The following is a 21,746-nucleotide window of genomic DNA, read 5'->3' as shown; positions in this document are numbered from 1 at the left end:
TTCTTTCTGGTTCCCTACAGTCTGTCTTGGAGACCTCTCTTTGGATGGGTGTATGTCAAGTCCCAGAAAGAGAATTTTTAGAAACCAGAGTTGAGAAATTGAGATTACTTGCATTTTCTTTACTTCCCAAACTGTTAAGAGCGGACACCACAATCACTTAGAATTTGAAAAGTCTTGAACTCTGGAAATCTTAACCCTTCCTTCCTCCACAAAGCCCTGAAAGTAAAACTCTGGTTCATTCTCCCGATCCTCCATCTGTTATCCTGACGTTCAATTACCACTAAAGGGAAATGGGGGGGCCAAATTGATGTCCTCCAGGAGGCCAGAGCTCTGCAGAGCTTCCCTCAGCCCAGTGAAGTTATCAGTCTTTGAGTCTGAGCAGCCCACGGTGAAGACGGGGGAACTGAGAGTCTGAAGCTGGGGCAGCAGGACTACAGAGGAGATACGGCTGGGGGGGGGTTGCGGATTAGGAAACCTCCCCCCCAGGAGCCAACTCGGTTATTATTATTATTTTTTAAAGGGCTTCAAATGCTTGGCCTTTTTATTTATTATTTATTTATTTATTAATTTATTGTTTGTTTGTTTATTTATTTATTTATTTATTTATGGCTGTGTTGGGTCTTCGTTTCTGTGCGAGGGCTTTCTCTAGTTGTGGCAAGCGGGGGCCACTTTTCATCGCGGTGCGCGGGCCTCTCACTATCGCGGCCTCTCCCGTTGCGGAGCACAGGCTCCAGACATGCAGGCTCAATAGTTGTGGCTCACGGGCCTAGTTGCTCCGTGGCATGTGGGATCTTCCCAGACCAGGGCTCGAACCCGTGTCTGGCAGATTTTCAACCACTGTGCCACCAGGGAAGCCCAGCTAACTCGGTTTTGATACATGTCAGCTTGCAGAGCCCTGTCCCAAGAGTGCAGTGATGACCAAGCAACAGAGGAAGAGAGGGCAGCAAGCTGGGTTCGTGGGTTGGCAGGCTGGCTGCCCTAGCAAGACCTCCCAAGCTGTCTGCCCTTGACGTGGACAACATGCGCTTGTGGTCCAGTCCTCATCTGTGGACATCCAAGATTGACTTGTTTATTTTTCACTCTGATCACAAACCCAACCCATCAAAGGTTAGAATGATGCAGTTTATTAATTTGCTGTAGAGAAGATGCCTTTTCAGTATTCAGAGCATACAATACAAGTTCACCATCCAAGATGTCTCTTTCCCAGGATTAAGGTAGTTGGAAAGCTAACGCAATCATTAGAAGGCTGCCTGCAGGTTTTATGAGAAGGCAGAGTGTCAGAGCAAAGGGATATGGGAGGTCTTGTGTGATCATTTATCCTGCACATGGCAGAATCTAGCAGATTTACTCTGCCACAGAAGGACAAAACTGGGACCAGATAAGGCAGGCACCCTGTCCTTCATGTGGGTGGAAACTGCAAACATTTCAGCTCTCTCATTTTCCATTGCATTATTATCAGCCCCAAACAGCCCCTGGGCATGGACTTGCTACAGTCTCCAAGAATGTAGTTTATCTCGAATTAATTAAGTGTAAAGTGATATATTCTTGATGAGATTCTAGGTGACAGCCTTGAGCCCTTTCAGTAATTCGAGAAACATTTCAGCTTCATCATCCAAAAACATTGTTCTGAAGGTCCAGTGACCTTTGCTGGATGTGTCCCCAAATTCTAGACTAAACTTTGTTTGGGTCATGAAGGTTCCTGGGTGCTGGGTTCCAGACCCAGGTGTTGGTCCTTTATCTAATTCCTTCTTTTCCCTCTCTTCCTTGAAGCAAGATTCCTGAATCTATTCCTGTATTTACCTTCCTCTGATGACATTGTCTCTGGCCCCAGGGAGTCGGAAGGAGGGGAATCTCCTTGACAGTGATTTAAGTAGTCCTGGCTAATAAAATGTGTGATTTAAGGAATCCTGGCTAATAAAATGTGAGGTCTAAGAGAAGTCATTTGGGAAGGATTCTTAGACAGAGGGAAATAGCCTCATTTCTTTCCATTGAACAGTTAACTGCAAATAAGGCGTGGCACTGGGGAGCCATTTGGGAACCAAAAAGGAAAACCTGAAGATCTGAAAGAGGGTGGAATCTGATCCTTGATGACCTCGTGGAACCACTGAATTAGTCAACTTTGGTGCCACTCTCTGGCAACACTCCTTGTGAGAGGTAATGATCCCCTCACTGCTCAAGTCTTTTTTTTTTTTTTTTTTTTTTGTGGTACACAGGCCTCTCACTGTTGTGGCCTCTCCCGTTGCGGAGCACAGGCTCCGGACGCGCAGGCTCAGCGGCCATGGCTCACGGGCCCAGCCCCTCTGCGGCATGTGGGATCTTCCCGGACTGGGGCACGAACCTGTGTCCCCTGCATTGGCAGGCGGACTGTCAACCACTGCGCCACCAGGGAAGCCCTGCTCAAGGCATTTTGTATTGAGATTTTGTGTTTCTTGCAGCTAGAAGCTCCCTCACTGGTACATGTGGTTACTGGGTTCTACCACTACAGTCAGTTGTTCTATGTGTCTAGGTCCCTGTGGACAGATCACTTAATTGCTCTAGACTCCCATCGCTTCATCTTCAAAGTTGGCAAGTTGAAGGAAAGTCTTTCTTCCTTTCCTTTTAACCTTGACATTTGGAGTTTCTGATTTCTCTTCTGTGGAATACAATGAAGAAGTCCCTAATTCATCTCTGCGTTTCATCTCCTGGACTCTCAAGGTGGATGAGCTTTCCCCTCCGATCCTTCATTCCAAGGTTTGAACCAGATGTTCTATGTGTCAGGATTACCTGCTATCTAATTCATTTCTCTTGGATCGTCTTAGAACCTGAAGGGGATCAGAAGATGCCACCCCCAAATATGCCACTTTGGCATAAGGGTTATTGTGAGCTGAAGGCAACTGATGTGGTTAAAGTTCTCCACCCACTCCTTATCTGCCAAAAAGCAGGGCATTAATTTTTTTTTGAGGAAGTTGTCCCCCTGTACCAGGACAAAGAGACTGACTCTTATCTCTGGAGATGGGGTGGAGGAGTGGTCACATTGAGATGAATCTGCATAAACAGACTTTACTAAAATAACACTTCTCTTCCAATACATTTCTTTATATATTTCCTAGTCATTTTCCCACAATTTATCACCCCTAAGAGCCCAAACCCTCTTTCCTTTTCCTAGTTGCTTCTCCACAGTTTATTACCCTTTGTTTAAATGGTATATAAGCAGCCCCACCCCCGGTTTAACTTCTTCTGTGAGTTTTTATTTCTTTTCTCTGAATCTTCCATGCACGTAAAAAAGATTAACATCATTTTTTAAAAAATAAATTTATTTCTTTATTTATTTTTGGCTGCGTTGGGTCTTCGTTACTGTGCCCGGGCTTTCTCTAGTTGTGACGAGCGGGGGCTACTCTTCGTTGCATTGTATGGGTTTCTCATTGCAGTGCCTTCTCTTGTTGCAGAGCACGGGCTCTAGGCGTGAGGGCTTCAGTAGTTGTGGCATGTGGTCCCAGTAGTTGTGGCTCGTGGGCTCTAGAGTGCAGGCTCAGTAGTTTTGGCTCATGGGCTTAGTTGTTCCGTGGCATGTGGGATCTTCCCGGACCAGGGCTTGAACCCATGTCCCCTGAATTGACAGGCAGATTCTTAACCACTGTGCCACCAGGGAAGCCCCTCAATTTTAAAATTGTATGTTTTCTTTGTTAATCTGTCTTCTGTCGGTTTAATTTGCAGGCTTCCGTTACTAACCCTAAGAGGGTAGGAAAGTTTTCCTTCCTCCCAGACAAACTCCAACAACTCCTAAATTTTCTCACAAGATAAAAACAGGACTTAATGACTCTACGACACCTTCCAATCTAACGTTCCACAGATTAAAAAAAATCATGGTAGGATTACTTTTCAGTGATAACCTCTATTAAAATGTTCTTATGGAACAATATATTTATTTATATTTACGAACATTCCAACACTTATTCCGCATCTTCTCCCAGCCCAGCTAGACCTGTGGCTTTGGAGGATAAAAGGTCCCCTCAGCCTTTAGCCTTTCACCCAGTTGTTCTAGCCACAGAAATACAATTTCTTTAGGAAGTTGAAACCAGTGTGGAATATTACGGTTAGGTCACGACAGAGGAAATGGGGACTGGAAGAAGAGATATTAAAGGTGGGAAGTATGTCCACCCAGGAATGAATGAAAGAATAAATTGACGAGGGAGTGTTTCAGGAAGGTACTGTAATTCTCTAGCCCATAGCCATTCTGACAAACATTGGCGCAAGACCAATGCCCCCAAACACACACACACACACACACACACACTCATACACTACCAACAAATACTAATGGAGTATTTCTGGTTCTTAAGCACACCAGCCACTTTGCCAAGAAGCTGGTTGGCTGAACTATCCTGCCAACTCACAGAGAAAAAGCTAGCCATCTTAAGACTTGTATTCCCCACACAGCCACAAAGGTAAATATCTGGTTCTCACATAAGAAAAAAAAAAGCTCTATTGACTTCTCTGAATTAGGACGATAATTGCTTGAGAATTAACAATACCTCCAAAAGTTACAGATTTGACATCAGACAACATTTTGATATCTAATTCATTTTGTCATGAATTCCAGCTCCTTTTTTATTTAGAAAGTTATATATCATGCAAGATTTATGCTCCTGCTGGCTATCTTTCAGTTTTTCAGAACACTTGGGTTTTTGAGTACCAAACAGGTGTAGTATTGAGAGAAAGAAAGCTTAAAAATACGTCAACAGGAAATAACATAATGCAGTTAAACTAGTAGCTTTTGCAGCCAGTTTATATAACATCTGCAATTAAGCTAGCGTTCTATGAACCATTAAAAGGGGAATAATAATCACGAGTCTCTTGAAAGAATATGTTCACGGTCTGATTATCTACGGGTCTGTTCTGTACGGAATATTTTCTGCTTCTCTGCTCCATGCTGATGAGTTTCATGCAGGGCAAATATTGACAATGGATTCTTGTTATTCAATCTACATAAAGTAACGCAGAGAAGAGTAATTTGCAAGCTACTGATACTGATTTTAGATACTCAGTTCAATGAGAAGATGGCCTTTTAGATACTCAGTTCAGTGAGAAGATGGCCGTAGGGCCACAATTGATTTAATAGGTTTGTGAGAACCCCTGATGCTGAAACACCACAATACTACAACTCAGACTGCTGTCATTATATTTCCCTCATCAAGGCCATCAAAATGTGGGTTTTCCCAAGGAAGTCTGGGATGGGCATCTGAAGTGTAGGAGATTGAAATTATTGGTCAGCCTGGGCTTGCCTGGTAAACACAATATGAGAAGAACACTTATGGAGTGTGATACAGGCTGGGGCCCCAACAGAAGCAAACCCCCAGGTGTAAGTATTCGTTTGGAAGGTGATCCCAGGAAGCCTCCATAGGGGAGGGGAGGAGCGAGACAAGGAAGGGAAGGAAGCTGCGTTAGTTTGGGTCCTCCAAGAAAGACAGGGTCAGACATGCACGAGATATATGGGGAAACCACCTGTGAGGTTAAAAATGCAGATGGAGGGGCTTCCCTGGTGGCGCAGTGATTGAGAGTCCACCTGCCGATGCAGGGGACGTGGGTTCATGCCCCGGTCCAGGAAGATCCCACATGCCGCAGAGCGCCTGGGCCCATGAGCCATGGCCACTGAGCCTGCGCGTCCGGAGCCTGTGCTCCACAACGGGAGAGGCCACGGCAGTGAGAGGCCTGCGTACCGCAAAGAAAAAAAAATGCAGATGGAGCAACACTATTTACAATAGCCAAGATGGGGAAGCAACCTAGGGGTCCATCAACAGACGAATGGATGAAGAACATGTGGCATATACATACAATGAAATATTACTCAGCCATAAAAAAGAATGAAATATTGCCATTTGCAGCAACATGGATGGACCTAGAGATTATCATACTGAAGTGAGTCATTACTTACTTACATACTGAATGAAGTAAGACAAAGACCAATATCCTATGATATCACTTATATGTGGAGTCTAAAAAACTGATACAAATGAACTTGCAAAACAGAAACAGAGTCACACACATAGAAACAAATTTATGGTTACCAAAGGGAGGGGGGAGGGATAAATTAGGAGTCTGGGATTAACAGATACACACTATTATACATAAAATAGATAAACAATAAGGTCCTACTGTATAGCACAAGGACCTATATTCAACATCTTGTAATAACATATAATGGAAAAGAATCTGAAAAAGAATATACAGATATAGAGACAGAGAGAGAGAGAGAGAGAGAGAGAGTAACTGAATCACTTCGCTGTTCACCTGAAACTGACACAACATTGTAAATCAACATTACTTCAATTAAGAAAAAAATGCAGATGGAGCTGCAGGTATCACCCCTATAGAGCAGAAGGAAGGAAGAAGTGTTGGATGGGAAAGTCTGAGACTGCGGTGAGTTCTAAGGACATTTTGGCAAAGCTAGTGGCAAGTCCCTGAGCCACAGTCAGCTGTCAGAGGAGCCCCGTGTCTCCCAAGACTGGGCCTGCCTCAGTTTCCTTGCTGTGCTGAGACCCTGGCAGCACACAGCCCATGGGAAGCATAGACGTGGAGCCAACACAGTGATGGATTTCAGAGCGCATTAGTGGGACGTGGGTCTTCCACACTGTCTGTGGTCAGAGATCTAAGAGGTGCATTTTCATGGATAACACAGAAGTCAGTTCAGAGTGGGAGGGTGGGGAAAATTGAGCTTAAAACTACTGGTGAACTCTAGGAGGCTGTGTAGAACACACATCAGAGATGTCACATCTAAGGGGTGAGAAAGCTGGGGTATGTATTGGCTCTGGGTTATTCCCTAGGCATGAACTCCCCAGCGCTTCCCACCCTGCCCTGCACAGAGGCCCAGCCTGCTCCTGAAGGGCTCACAGAAAGCCCTCAGGAAGAGTCCAACATGCTCATAGTCGGAATTAGGAAGCTGCCACTCATACAAAGCGAAGGGATACAGGTGGATACTGGAAGTATCCTGTGTATCCCTACTAAGAAAAGAAGAACAAAAAGTACAAGCATTCCATAATCTGCCCCGGGCATCATATGACTGGACGTCCTGCACTGTCGTCATCCTGGCAGGGTCAGCCCAGGACTCTGGGCGGTGCATACTGGTCACTCTCCTAGGTAAATGAGCCAACAGAGTTCAGAGCCACGACTCCAGTCACATGGAGGCAACTGTCACCATCCAGTCCTTCATAATGTGGGCAGCTGGTCCCATAAAATAAACTATGGGGAGAAGAGCTTCCAAATAAATGTGCTTCACAGGGTCTGTCCAGGAGGGCAGACATACACTGGAACATCACTAATCGATTCCAGATTGCATTCAGGCCAAGCCTTAAACACAACTTAATAGGTCCAAACATCCACTACCGAACAACTGGAGGTGACACATGAGAGGCTATCTTTTAGGTATATAGGTACATAGTTGGAGAGGAAAAGTTTTTCCTTTACCCTTCTAGGTTCTTTGGCTGATCTAATAATCAAATTGACATAAGACAGATTAACAGGAGAAAAAAAAATTTTAATTACATACATACACGGACCGCACAAGGATTATGAGACCCAAGGACGAGTCGGAGAGCGAAGTATATGCCATCGTGAGCTGACGAATGGGCTAGGGGCTCGGGGCTTTGAAAGGGAGGAGGGTGATTCACAGGATGATAAGAAAAGCAGAGCTTTGGTAATTAGATGTCTGCCCTGCCATAGAGATGGGTCATTCAAATAAAAAGTTATCTCTTGGTAATAGCTCTCTTTCTGGGCCAGGTCCCTATCTAAATTCTTTTAGGTAGCTTAGGGTGAAAGACTGTTTTTGTTTTTTTTCTTTGAATCTGCTGGGTCTTGAATGCCTTCATCTCAAAACAGTCTGCGTGCCAAAGTGGCACGTTTTGGGGAGGCTCGTCCTGAAAACCTTCAGTTTCTTTAGGTGTATGTCTCATATATATGTGTATGTATATATATTTTTACATATATACAAATATATACATATACATATTTTACACATATGTATATATTTTAAGTATGTATATCTCTTTTAGGTATATATGTAAGATATACATATATCTATTTCATATGTATATTTTAGGTATATGTATATATTTTAAGTGTATGTATCTCTTTTAGATATATATATCTAAGATATCTAATATCTTAGATATATATATCTAAGATATTCATGTCTTTATATATTATATAATGTATTTTGCATATACATATACATATATTATATATTAAAATATTATATATATTATATATATTAGTTTGAGGACTGTACCAAATTTGGCCTGTCATAGTTTTCCTCTCTAAATTATAAAATTTATTTTTAAATACTCTGGTCAATAGAAACTAAACTAAAGGGAGTGGATTTCTAGGACGGAGGTGGCAGTGTGGAATGTTTCGTACCTGCCATGACTGAGGATGCTGAGGGTCTTCATGGAGTAGGGCCTGGAAGAGTCTGCACTTAAACTCTTTTTTTTAAAAATTTCATTTTGCCATATAACATACAGTAAGCTATGTTTTTTTTTAATGCTTTTTAAAAAAATTTTTGGCCGCGTTGGCTCTTTGTTGCTGCACGCGGGCTTTCCCTGGATGCAGTGAGCGGGGGCTATTCTTCCTTGTGGTGGGTGGGCTTCTCATTGCGGTGGCTTCTCTTGTTTACATGCCTAGAGCCTGTAGTTTAATTATGGTTGTCAGAAGCCACCCGATTTTATATAGAAAGGGATTTACTACAGGGAGGTAGATGCCTACAAATCCATTGGGAGAAGCAGAAGGGCTCTTGGCTGAGTTTCCAGGAATGACTTCCAGAACAGCTCTCCCAAAGGGGCTGCTTCCTGGCCATGGTCAGGAAGCCACAGACCCTACCCTTGGTCCCTGGGCCACACAGGCTCTGAACTGACCTGCTGTCAGGAAGCCATCACCACACCCTTACTGCCAAGAACATGTCCCTTCGGCTGTGACCCATCCTGATAAATGGGTCCCTCGTGGCCTGCCTTCTGAGAGCCTGGGACCTCTACTGCTGCAGTGGCTGGCCAGCTACGACTGCCAAGACCACATCTCTCTGCAGAAACATAAGAGGGAAAGATGGAGCTGGACAGTCTCTGTTTCACTTCTGCCTTCCAAGTACCGCAGGTGTCTCCTGGAAGTGCAAGGGAGTCTTTCAAATGTGGGCTTTGTCTTTCCAACCTCTAGCACTAAGGCTATCGAGGTGGAACGGAGTGGAGTGGAGTGGGCCAGACTGGAACATCTGCTCCGCTCTGCTTTCTTGCCCAGTGTCTTCATTTAGAGACTTCTTTCCCACAAAAGTAGAAATGGCTGATGGCAGCCCAGGTGCTACTCTTTCCAGGTAGGTCTATTTTTAAAATGGTAGGAATTTTAATGGTGTGATGAAATAAAATTTATATTTTAAGACAGGACAAGAAAAAAATGAAACATCACATTCTCTCTCTGTGTTTGTTTGGGCCTCCTCCTCCCTCCCTAATGTGCAGTGTGCATCAGCATCACACATTAACCAGAGCTCCTCAAAGACGGGAATGCCTGCTCAACGGTAAAGGTCAATTTTTTTGTGTGAAGATCAATTTTTTTTCTTTCTTCTGATGCTAGCAGTGTAACTTCTTAAAAGAATAGTGTTTGGGACTTCCCTGGTGGTGCGGTGGTTAAGAATCTGCCTGCCAATGCAGGGGACACGGGTCCCAGCCCTGGTCCAGGAAGATCCCACATGCCGCAGAGCAGCTAAGCCTGTGCACCACAACTACTGAGCCTGCGCTCTAGAGCCCACGAGCCACAACTACTGAAGCCCACGTGCCTAGAGCCTGTGCTCCGCAACAAGAGAAGCCACTGCAATGAGAAGCCCGCGCACCTCAATGAAATGTAGCCTCCGCTCAGCACAACTAGAGAAAGCCCACGCGCAGCGACGAAGACCCAACGCAGCCAAAAATAAATTAATTAATAAAAAAAAAAAGAGGATAACATTCGTTCCCAGCTCTGTAGGAGGTCATGGTGACTTGCTGGTGGCTTTGTATGTGCTTACCAGGACTATGTGTCCTTGGTGAACTTTATATAAAATGTCAGTATGTCATTTTGATGTACCATCCTTTGTCTCAAAAATGAATATGGGGCTTCCCTGGTGGCTCAGTGGTTAAGAATCCGCCTGCCAATTCAGGGGACACGGGTTCGAGCCCTGGTCCGGGAAGATCCCACATGCCGCGGAGCAACTAAGCCCGTGCGCCACAAGTACTGAGCGTGTGCTCTAGAGCCCGCGTGCTACAACTACCGAAGCCCGCGCGCCAAAGCCCGTGCTCCACAATAAGAGAAGCCACTGCAATGAGAAGCCACTGCAATGAGAAGCCCACGCACCGCAACGAAGAGTAGCCCCCGCTCGCTGCAACCAGAGAAAGCCTGCACACCACAACGAAGACCCAACGCAGCCAAAAATAAAAATAAATAAAATAAATAAATTTATTTAAAAAAATGTATATGACTGTGCCTTCGACTTCTAACAGGCGGAACAGTTCTCAGAGCTTTCTTAGAATCTCCGTCCCGGGTTATAATCCTCAGTTTGGCTCGAATAAAATTCTCTTTTTTTCTTCTTAACTTGATAGTTAATTGAATTTTCATTGACAAGTGGAAAGATAGCAAGGTACAGGATATTTATAAAATTATACCGTATTGGGAGAATGATGTGTGTGGCCATGCATATAAGTGTGTGTTTGTGCGTATAAATGTGTGTTTGTGCATGTGTGTGCACACATATATACCTGTACAAAACATATATACTTATATAAGACTATGCATGTATCCACATACATAAATAAAAATATAACATAGAAAAAGTCTAGAAGGATATACACCATACACAGTAACAATGACTAATATGCTGGAGGTAGGAATAAGGGATAATGTGAGAGAGAAATGATTAATTTTCATAGCTTTGTTACATTTTAAAGTCATAAAGAATTTATATGACTTTTGTAATATTTAATATTAAAATGTTATATGGGAAGGGTCATGGCAGGGTCTTCTAGGGTGCTGATCTGGGTGGTATCCACATATGTAAAAATTCACTACTCTATCTATCTATCTATCTAGATATAGATATAGATAGATATAAAGTTTGCATAGTTTACTATATGTAATATATTCTTCAATAAAACAAAGTTTAAAACTAACAAATGAATGATTTAAGTGAAATAGTAAAAGAATAATCTCAGACACTCACCAGGCGTAAAAGAACATGTGGCAGCCACATCTAAACAATAGCAAGTCATGTGACCCTAAGTAAGTCACGTGGCTTCTCAGAGAGTCAGTTTTACTCCTGTGCAAACCACATATTATAATAGTAGCTATCCCAGTGATACCATGAGAATTAAATGAGTTAATCTATTATATAAACTGCTTCTGAGTGCCTAGGCACACAATAGTAACTATGGAAAGGGTCCCTGTTCTTACCCATCAGAGTAATTGTGTTAGTTTCCTAGGGTGACCGCAACAAATTACCACAAATTGGGTGGCTCAAACCAACAGAAGTGGATTCTCTCATAGTTTGAGAGTCCAGAATCCAAAATGAAGGTGTTGTCAGCAGGGTTGGTTCCTGTGAATATTCTGACGGAGAGCCTCTCATGCCTCTCTCTTAGTTTCTGGTGGCTGCTGGCAACCCTTGGCGTTCCTCGGCTTGTAGATGCCTCCCTCCAGTCTCTGCCTCTGTCTTCACACGAGCTTCTTCCCTGTGTGTCTGTCTCCCTATGTGTCCTCTCCTCTTCTTATAAGGATACTAGTTAGTGGATTTAAGGCCCACCCTAAAATCTAGAGTGACCTCATCTTGACTAACATCAAAAAAGACCCTATGTCCAAATAAGGTCACCTTTTGTGGTTCTGGGTGGACCTGAATTTGGGGGTGACACTATCCAACTGACTGCAGTGAAGCATCACTATTCAGAGATGATAAACATTTAAAGGGCAGGGGGAGTATCTCATTCTCCCAAGAGGCTGCCTGCAATCAGAATCCCTGACTACCCAATATTTGTAGACTTCTATTTTATTGTTTTTAATACAAAATAAAGTGCCAAGTGAGGATAAATCACAAAACTCCTATGGCTATAATCCAGCCTGTTGTGTTGACAGCAATATTATCTGGCATAAATAAAATGAAACTTTTCCCCACAGTCAATAATAAACAAATATTATGAATCTCCCAAGTCTTGGGTAAACTCTCTATTGGCTTCCCTTGATTTTAATGCGCAAGACTGGCCTCTGTGATACTTGAGGTTGCTTTTTAAATGTGCCACTAGAGGGAGAAAAGGTTGTATGTTTGTTTTTGAAGCGCATATTGCAGGATAATGAGGTTTTCTTTGTGCAATTACTGTGAGTATGAGCTCCATGTGTGTGATTGCAGAGTAATTTCATCTTAATGTTGATGATGCATACTGCACTGCAGATCAAAGTGAAACAGGGTGAATCACAAGCTGTGTTCCTATTAAAAGCATATTGTTTGGACGGAGATGGGAATCTATAACAATTCAAATGCTTTCTTTAATCACTGAAGTTCAAATGCTGGCTTTAAAATTGGACTTTTGCAAAGTGAGGATGGGCATTGCATTACACACAAAATGGCTTCTAAAAAGAACTGTAGTATAGAAACTTGAGAAGATGGAAGATGCAATCAAAAAGCTTCAAGATTTGCTGTTTGGAGCCCAAGGTATGACCTCTCAGCTTTGCTTTTGTGCAAATGTGGGCACCAGGTAGCTAAGCAGTGGTCCAGCCCTGAGTAAAATAATAGCAATAATAATGATCACTTAGGTGGTACTTACTCTGTACCAGTGCTTTACATATATTAACTAATTTAACCTTCACAACAACCTTTTAAAGTATATATTCTATTATTATCCTCATCTTACAGATAAGGAAACTGAGACCTGTGTTTACAAAGGTAGTGAGCACTAAAGCTGACTGCAAGGTCTGGACTCTTAGCCACGATGCTCTGCAGCCTTTCAAGGTAAATGTACATGGTCCAAAGTCCCATCCATATGCTTTCATAATGTACTACATCACAACAAACCTATTGGAATTCCTGAAATTAAAAAACAAAAACAAAAACTGACGATGCCAAGTGCTGACAAGGATTTGGAGCAACTGGAACTCTCATACACTGTTGGTGATAATGCACAATGATTTGGCCCCTTAGAAAACAATTTGGCTATTTCTCTTGCAAAGTTAAATATACAATTAGCACATGATACAGACATCCCACTTCTAAGTACTTACCCGAGAAAAATAAAAATTTATGTCCACACAAAAATCCATAAGTGAATATTTATAGCTGCTTTATTTGTCTTCATCCAAAACTAGAAACAATCGAAATGCCGTTCAACTGGTGAATGAAAAAAACTATTATGCATCCACATAAAAGAATACTACTCAGTAACAAAAAGGAATGAACTTGTGCAAAAACAAAATCTCATATAAATTATGCTAAATGAAACAAACCAGACTCAAAAACCTACATTCTATTTGAGCATATTTATATGACAGTCTGGAAAAGACAAAATTATAAGAATAGAAAATGTACATTGATTGCCAAGAGCTAGAGGTGGGGGAAGAGTTGACTATAATGGGACAGTGTGAGGGAATTTTGGGGAGTGATGGAACTATTCTGTTGATTGCAGAGGGGTTAACACAACTATATTTGTTTGTCCAAACTCATAGATCCATACACTAGAAAGGATGAATTCTGCTGTATGTAAATTTAAAAGTAAAAAACAGGGACTTCCCTGGTGGTCCAGTGGTAAAGAATCCGCCTTACAATGCAGGGGACGCGGGTTCGATCCCTGTTCGGGGGATCTAGGATCCCACATGCCGCAGAACAACTAAGCCCGTGTACCACAACTACTGAGCTCACGCACCTCAAGCAGAGAGCCTGTGTGCCGCAAACTACAGAGCCCACACACTCTGGAACCTGTGCACCACAGCTAGAGAGAAGCCCGAGCGCCACAGTGAAAGATCCCACATGCCTCAGTGAAGATCCCGTGTGCTGCAACTAAGACCTGATGCAGCCAAAAATAAATTAAATAAATAAATAGATCTTTAAAAAGTAATAATAAAAGTAAAAATCAATATAAACCATAAGAGCAGGATTCAAATTCAGATTATCTGACCACAACATACTGCCTTTTCCAACATGTCCTGGATGCGAATACTTGGGAATGCTACAATTCCTTGCAGCACCACTTTCTTCATCTGCAAAATGGAGACAGTAATACCCACATCACAGGGTTGCTAAAAGATCATGTCAGTGTCTAGAAAACAGAAGCCACATAAGGGATTTTAAAAGAGAGAATGTAATTACACAGATACTGGAGGAAAGCAAAAGGAAATACTAGGGTAGTAACTGCAGGAAGCAGCTACCTCCTTAGGGCCAGAGGAACAAAGGGAAGAAATCAGAGTTCTGAGAGTTTCTAGGAGGAGGAGCCCCATGGATCTACACCCAGATCTTTAAAGAGGGTGGGCGTACCACAGCTGTGGCAGGTCCTTCTAAGGGGATATGAGGCAGGCTCTGGGAGAGCAGGATGAGGCTGAAAACTAGAGCTAACGAGTGTCCCTGGGGAAAGTGCTATGGTGGGACCACGCTGACAAGAATAGCAGCAAGACAGGAATAATGAAGTCTCCCTCCCCCTGCCCTGCTGAGCCCCACCTCCAGCCTTCCACTCTCCCTTAGAGCCTTTGCTTAGCAGAACCTGCCCAGAAGCCAGCTGACTAGGAGCCATGGAGTTCACCGGGCCGGGCATCCAAAGGTAGAGCATAGACTGGTGGGTCTGGAGCCGAGAGCCTAGCAACAGTCAGAGGCAGGTACTCAGCACCCACTTACTCACTCCCTCATTCATTCATTCCTCAAAAATGTGTTGAGGATCAAATACTAAGCTAGACAAGGCTCCTGTCCTTAAGGAGCTAAAACTAAATAAGAAAAAAGTCAAGCAAGCTAAGCAGTGGTCTCTGTGGGTACATTAGACTGGGTATTGCAATCTGACAGAGTACTGTTTCCATGGGGAAGTCACCTCCTCCTGGTATCCATTGTACAGAGCAGTAAAGCCGAAACAACATTGCTCTGTATGGCATTGAGACTGGCTGTCTGCCTGGGGAAAGAATATTCTGTGTGCTTTCCTGGTATCCCTGGGTCACTATGAGATGGGCAGGATCCGATAACTTGAGTTGCCTAGAAGGAGTTCTACATGGGGTTGTTAGTGCAACAAATCCTGTTGGCCAAATTTCTCTGGGATCCCAAGGGGTCAGGTCTCTCCTGAATTCCTCCCTGCTTCCTTAAACAAATTAATCTAAATGGCCCAGACCCCATTTTAAAACAAAGATGAAGTTCAGTTGCTTCTTGCCTATTACATACACAGATAGTCATGTAGCAAGCAATCTTTTTCAAGGTATTTATTTGACTCAATTATCCAGCTTCAGGATTAATTAAAAAAAATTTTTTTTGGAGTATCGTTGATTTACAATGTTGTGTTAGTTTCAGGTGTACAGCAAATTGAATCAGTTATACATATATATCCACTCTTTTTTTATTGTTGTTTTTTAAATTCTTTCCCCATATGGGCCATTACAGAGTACTGAGTAGAGTTCCCCATGCTGTACAGCAGGTTCTTATTAGTTATCTATTTTATATATAGTAGTATGTATATGTCACTCCCAATCTCCCAATTTACCCCTCCCCCTGCCCCATCCCCTCATAACCATAAGTTGGTTTTCTATATCCATGACTCTACTTCTGTTTTGTAAATCAGTTCACTTGTACCCTGTTTTTTAGATTCCACATATAAGTGAAATCTTATGACATCTGTCTTTCTGTGTATGACTTAATTCACTCAGTATGACCATCTCTAGGTCCATCCATGTTGCTGCAAATGGCATTATTTTGTTCTTTTTTTATGGCTGAGTAATATTCCATTGTATATATGTACCACATCTTCTTTAGTCAGGATTATTTTGATTGCTCTAGCTGACTTATGACTCCTGTAGGCAACATGTCTTCTGGCTTAGCAGCACCTCTTACAGTCAGAAGACCTTATTCCTCATCCCTGTGAATTACCTTCCAACTGAAAGCTGTCTCAGGCGCTGCTTTTAAGGAACCTGACCTAAGACATCAGTTATTTCTACAAGGTGTCAAAGTGAATCCTTAGAGGTGCCCCCAGAGGAGTTAGGTGCCGTCATCACCTGCTGTTGAGGGGTCCACTTCCATAAATGTCTCCACACTAAGTATGGCAGCACCAGACGTGCTCAGAGTTTACGATCCTCTGGAAGCTGGGCTCTGTGCAGGAAGCTGGGGAGCGGAGCACAATGCACAGGCCATCCTGGAACGGCTAGAAGGGCCTCCATCCTGGACGAGGTGCTTCCATCCTTGGGGGCCTGGGAATTGCTATCCACCTAACACATCAGGCCCAAACAAACTCGTTATGTTCCTGTGTGTGTCAGAGCCGAAGACTTAAATGTCAAGGGATGGGCTGCTTGAGCCCATGTGCTCAACCTGACTCCAAGTGCAGTTTTTGCCAAACAGAGTCGTTCTTCTTAGTGGTTTGCAGAGTGTAACACTCTGTACAGGAAATAACGTAAATTTTGGAGCTAGTTCCGAAACGAACAATGGCTTACAAATCCCTTAACTCCTCCATGCCTCAGTATTCTCAACTGTAAAATAGGACAATAATACCCACATCACAGGCTCCATGTGAAAATTACAGTTAACCTGTGTGAAACAACCAACATGAGGCCTGGCCGGTCCTTTTTTATTTTTTTGATTTATTTGTTTTTGGCTGCGTTGCGTCTTTGCTGCTGCACGTGGGCTGTCTCTAGTTGTGGCGAGCTGGGGCTACTCTTCATTGTGGTGTGCGGGCTTCTCATTGTGGTGGCTTCTCTTGTTGCAGAGCATGGGCTCTAGGCGCATGGGCTTCATTAGTTGTGATGTACGGGCTCCATAGTTGTGATGTGTGGGCTCCATAGTTGTGGCTCATGGGCTCTAGAGTGCAGGCTCAGTAGTTGTGGCACACAGGCTTAGTTACTCCACAGCATGTGGGATCTTCCCGGATCAGGGCTCGAACCCATGTCCCCTGCAATGGCAGGTGGATTCTTAACCACTGCGCCACCAGGGAAGCCCCAAGGCCTGGTCCTTTTTAAGTGACGGCAACACAGGTTCTTATTAAGGGGTAGCAAGAATTGTCTTCACTCCTTTATCAGCTCTACCTGTTTTGTTACCATGTAATTGAGTGAAAATGTTGACGATACAACTGGCCTACAGTGCAGAGACACTTTGCTACACCGTCTGCCACTTGGGACTTCCTCCATCTTATGTTGCTTCTTCTTTGTCCCCTCACCTTTCTTTGCCCCTTTTTCATCCCTCTTCTGTCTCCTTCTCTCGTGTTCCCTTTTTATACCTTTGCCTGAGCTCTACCGTAATGTTAATAGAAAGATACTCTAATCCAACTTTTGGGATCACATGAAAGCATCACAGATCTGCCCCTTGTGCATTCAACCTGTGAAGGATGCTGTCCCCGCCCTGCCTGTATCCCTTTGGCACTCACCTTTCCATGCATGCTCTTCAAACACCTGGAGCACACTACAGGCTCCCCTTTGGCATGCTCAGTCCACCCACAGAACTGTCTGGAAGTGCTGAGGGCATACTCAGGAGCAGCTGTCAGCCAAAAAGAAATGAGAGTTGGAGGATAAATGTCCCAGTTTCCTTGTCTCTTGGGTACATCAATTCTGAGGCATGTTTTCCGCAGTCTCCCAGATGATCCCAGCAGGACTGAGTCCCAGCCACTCACTGGAGAAGCAACCTGATCAAATAACACCCCTTGGATTGCCTCCCTCCCTGCCCATCTTACTTGCCAACTCCCCTGCTGCTGCATTCAAAGCCTTATCTCAGGCTCTGCTTGGAGGGACTGGGGGCAACTCCACAGAAGCCACCACCCTAACCTACGCAATGTCTTCAGTCTCAGGGTGGTCCATGCGCCCTCACTGTCATGATCTAAGAGCTGGGAACCAGGCAACTGGTACAAAAAAAGAGAAGAGATATATAGATTTGCTGCAGGACATCTGCTACCAGTTTTCTTTGTTTCAAATAGAAAACATGATTATAGTCATAACTCACTGGATATTATTAAATCTTTCTGGCTCTTGCTTCCACAGGCATTTGTCACCCAGCATTATCTCTTTATTACTTAACCATAACAGTTTTTCAATTTCTCAGAAGACAGAGCAGCAGTTCTGTGAACAATGGAGACAAAATTGGCTGATAGGGGAAACATACTGGGAGTACCAAGAGCTCACCAACAAAGGGTCATTAAAACATCTCCCTGGTACAGTTAAGAAAGAAAACCAACAAATTGTTCCATTTTGGCTGATGTGAGACAGATCGGTCGGGGGAAGAAAGAAGAGATTCCTTAGAAACATTCTCATTTTTCTACTCCCTAGCTCTGCAGCAATGAGATATCAGCCAGGAACACCTATTCTTCACTTATTCCCTTATGTATTTATCTCCGGCCAACATTCTCACCTGAAATTGGAAAGCTGGGAAAGGTAAATTTTTTTTTGTCTGCCGAGACACTTAACTCTAATGGTCAAATTTAAGTGACAGACAAACATTCCTCATGATGTAAATTTTTTTTTGTCTTCCGAGAACCTTAACTCTAATGAGTCAAATTTAAGTGACAAACTTTCCTCATGATAAAAATAAGGCCCAAAGCTCCAGCACTGGGTGTACATTGTTTTCAATTCATCAAGACCCTTGGTATTAGCAGAAGTGTAAGGGTATAGTGATCAAGGACCTCTACTAGATGTGTTTGTTATGAATTTTTAAGGTTTCTATTGTTTAAATATAGAAAACCCACAGAGTAAAATCATTCATAATCTCTCATAATTATTTTATTTATTGGTAAAATAAATAAAACTAACTTCTCCTTCCCACCTCTCCAACCCCCTCCCCACTCCATGGGCGGCATTTCTCCCCTGTGATAGACACACCTCCAGCCCCTTTCTATGCCCATCAAGCATATTGACACTCACATATTTACATTCACCTACATACTGTTGAGAAATTTTTGTTTCTGTCTACTGTATCATGGGCATCCTTCTAAGAAATCATGCATAAACCTATTGCATCCTTTTTAGTGGTTGTATGGTATTCCACTGTTTAGATCTTCATTTCCCAAAGTGGTACAGGAAAAGGGGGAGTGAGAGAACGGTCATGTTCCAGGTCTTGGGTGAGTTCCTGGGACTGGCTGCCAAGTGAGGGTCCTCGGCTTTGCACAGGAAAGAATTCTAGAGTGAGCCATCGTAAAGTGAAAGCAGGTTTATTTAGAGAGATACACATTCCATAGGCAGAATGTGGTCCATCTCAGAAGGTGAGAGTGGCCCCGGGTGTGTGGGTGGTTAGTTTTTATGGGCTGGGTAATTTCATACACTAAGGAGTGGGAGGATTATTCTCATCATCTATACTTTGGGGGAGGGGGCGGGGATTTCCAGGAACTGGGCCACACTTACTTTTTAGCCCTTTATGGTTGGCTTTGCAACTGTCATGGCACCAATGGGTGTGTCATTTAGATGGTAATCTATTACAATGAGCGTATAATGAGGCGTGAGGTCTCCTGGAGGTCAAATCCTCCACCATCTTGGGCGTAGTTGGTTCTAACCAGTTCTTGCTGTATCCTGTTTTTTAATTTTCTTTCTTTTTTTTTCAGTGGAAATAGTGGGGTTTTACTGAGTAGCAGGGCCTCGGCTAGCACCCAGTGTGCATGCGCCTAACCAGGGCGTTACTTGGAGAACTGCACCTGCGAGAACCCACTCCTTTGCTGTCCTGCTCCGTGATCACGATAGCGTGCTAGCCCTTCTGGGGTGCCACCTTTCCTGTCGCCACTGTCCAAGACAGCCACCTAGCTGCCCAAGAAGACATCGTCGAAGGTCCAGAAGGACCCTGTGGGCAGAGGCATGTCCAGAGCCTGGAAACCAGACAAGCAGAGACGGATGCCACCTCGAGCAATCTGGATGACGTAGTCCTGGGCCGTGAGGTTAAACCAGACACCCCTGCCCCAACCAAGGAGGAAGGAGACTGGGCGGAGTGTTGGGATTTTCAAGCACTGGATGAGGTACTGAGGGAAAAGAGGAACAAGTGGAGATGAGGGATTTCTGCTCTGCTCAAATTCCTTCGTGGCTCCCCAGTGCGATAGGGTCACGTCGATTTTGGGCAGCTAGGTAGGTATTCAGGGCCTTGTGTGGTCAGGTTCTTCTGTCTTCTCTAGCCTCTCCTCCTCATTCTTTTAATGGTTGTGGCTGCTCCCTTCCTTCTGGTCTCAAAAGGGTGTTCAGTGAGAACTGGTTCTCTGAGATGTGTTCACTATTTCTCATTTGTGTGTGTGTGTGTGTGTGTGTGAATTATTCAAATTATAGGTTAATCCTATGCAGATTTACAAGGCATACTAATCTTTTAAAGATTTTAACGTGTCCTGCAAGCTAATTTTTTAAAATTTCTGTCCAACACAGTAATCATAAATTTATTTGATCATAGAATCTTCTATTATGTGAATGTCCATTACTCTACTAGAAAGCATACCCTTGAAATATACATTGGGAAACATCCATTTAAAACCTCCTAGAGTTCATCTAAAGTTAGAGAAGTTCCCTTTGAGCCATGGGAATCAGAGAAAAAAAACATTGAGGGGTTGAACCACTCCAGGGCCGAATACCAAAGAGAAAATGAGGCTAAAAATCCACAAAGAGTGATTCACACACAAATGAGCTGTTGGCTGCCTCTGTGGTGTTCTGAGTTGTTTGAGAAGTGCCTGGTGTCCACACCTAGAGTCAGGGCAGAGTGCTGAGCATGAAGAATGGGTTGCTGGCTCTTTTCTGGTAGCTTTTTAAAAGTTGGGAACTGAAGATAGATTATGCCATCCCCAAATATGTCTCTTTGGAGGCATAAGGACTATTCTGAATAGCTTATTTTGAGAAACTGCAGACACAGGAGAAGCTCTAAAAACAGTATAAATTACCCCTTTATAAGGGAAATTTACATTACCAGGAAGAGAGCTACTATAACCAGAGATAACTTTTTGCTTGAGAGACTTAGAGCCATGGCAGGGCAACCTTTGTTTACTAAACATTTCCTCTTCTCACCTCCCCCGATTTGAAGCCCCAGACCTCAACCCATTCCTTAGCTCAGGATGGTATATAAGCCTCAACCATCTCATATCTTTGTGGGGCTCCTGTACCTACATAATAAAAATTGTTTTTCTTTTTCTCCTGTTAATCTATCCTTTATTAGAGGGGCATCTCAGCCAAGAACTTAGGATAGAAGGAAAGTTATTTTTCCTCCCCTACAGAATAATCGTGAAAGCAAAAACAAAACAAAATCAGAAGAAAGACAGACAAAGAGGGAGGAAGGATGGGAGACAGGGAGGGAGGGAGGGAAGGAAGGAGCTAGCTGCCCAAAGCCAGCATAGCCCTCTGCAGAAAGCAGCTGCATGAGATGATGAGAGACAGAATGAATACCACATGAGGGCATCATCTCTTTTAGAACAAAGTCCAGCCCTGATCTTCAGAGAGGGACAAGGAACTCCTTTGTGAGAAGGGGACCACATTCCCTCCAAAGGATTCTGTGGAAAGGAGGAAGACATGGTTGCCTTAAAAGTCCACACAAAGCTGATAGTTTCCTCTCCAGGTTTAAAAGGCTGATACTGGCTCAGGGCAAAGCCTGTTGACAGTGATGCTTGGGGTGTAAAAAA

At 43.5% G+C, this 21,746-nt stretch overlaps 1 long non-coding RNA gene across 2 annotated transcripts in view; it reads left to right on the top strand.

The window, feature by feature from the left end:
• Nucleotides 1-21,219, top strand: part of LOC308629372 — an 82,893-nt gene extending 61,674 nt beyond the window's left edge. Inside the window, exons 4-6 of one of the 2 annotated variants that reach the window (XR_014017667.1) lie at nucleotides 1,997-2,154; nucleotides 12,878-12,973; nucleotides 19,710-21,219. This is a non-coding gene — a long non-coding RNA (uncharacterized lncRNA). The remainder of the gene's footprint in view (nucleotides 1-1,996; nucleotides 2,155-12,877; nucleotides 12,974-19,709) is intronic. The other variant, XR_014017666.1, reaches the window with a different exon arrangement.
• The last annotated feature ends 527 nt before the right edge of the window (nucleotides 21,220-21,746 follow it).

This window comes from Mesoplodon bidens (assembly GCF_964165515.1).
Source record: "Mesoplodon bidens genome assembly, chromosome: 15".
Classification (NCBI taxonomy): Eukaryota; Metazoa; Chordata; class Mammalia; order Artiodactyla; family Ziphiidae; genus Mesoplodon; species Mesoplodon bidens.
The sequence above is the reverse complement of the archived record's forward strand: the minus strand, read 5'-3'. Positions and strand labels throughout refer to the sequence as shown.